Below are 593 nucleotides of genomic sequence, written 5' to 3' on the forward strand. Positions count from 1 at the left end.
TGTGGTCGCCAGGGGCGCACTACATCTCCCGGGATGCCCCGCGGTCCCTCCACGGCCGGTTGTGAATATGTATCAGAATGTTAATGATTAGCTGATGCTAAATTTGGTCATAGAAGTCACCTACACAGAGCGTGTTGTTAGAGCTGTTCTGAGCGGGTGTTTGGGCTGTTGGCTGCTGTCTTCCCCCTCTCTCACACACTTGTATATTATTTTGAGGTGGTGTTCGCAGAGTTTCAAAGGGGAGAGAATTTTTTAAAAAGCCGCAAGCGTTTCACTCTTATTTTTATAATCCCCTTCAATTTGGGGTTAAAAAAAAAAAGACAAGAAAACAGGAAGGAAGAAAAATAAGGAAATGAGATGTGGTAAAAGAAGCTAAAAGGTGCCTTTAAAAGATCGTTGCTGTGAAGTGAAAACAAAAAAAATCTCCAGAGAAACCAGAAAGCACCGCCGAGACCTCTTCCGAACCAAAGGAGTTTGTGTTTGCTTTTAGGAAAGAAGAGAGCGATCATTCATTCGAAGGAATAACAACCAATTAAAAGACAAATAAAAAAAAGTTTGGAGTGGGACGCGGAGCTAGCGAGCCGGCGGGCGTC

The sequence above is a fragment of the Myotis davidii genome, unplaced genomic scaffold, assembly GCF_000327345.1.
Source record: "Myotis davidii unplaced genomic scaffold, ASM32734v1 scaffold98, whole genome shotgun sequence".
Lineage (NCBI taxonomy): Eukaryota > Metazoa > Chordata > Mammalia > Chiroptera > Vespertilionidae > Myotis > Myotis davidii.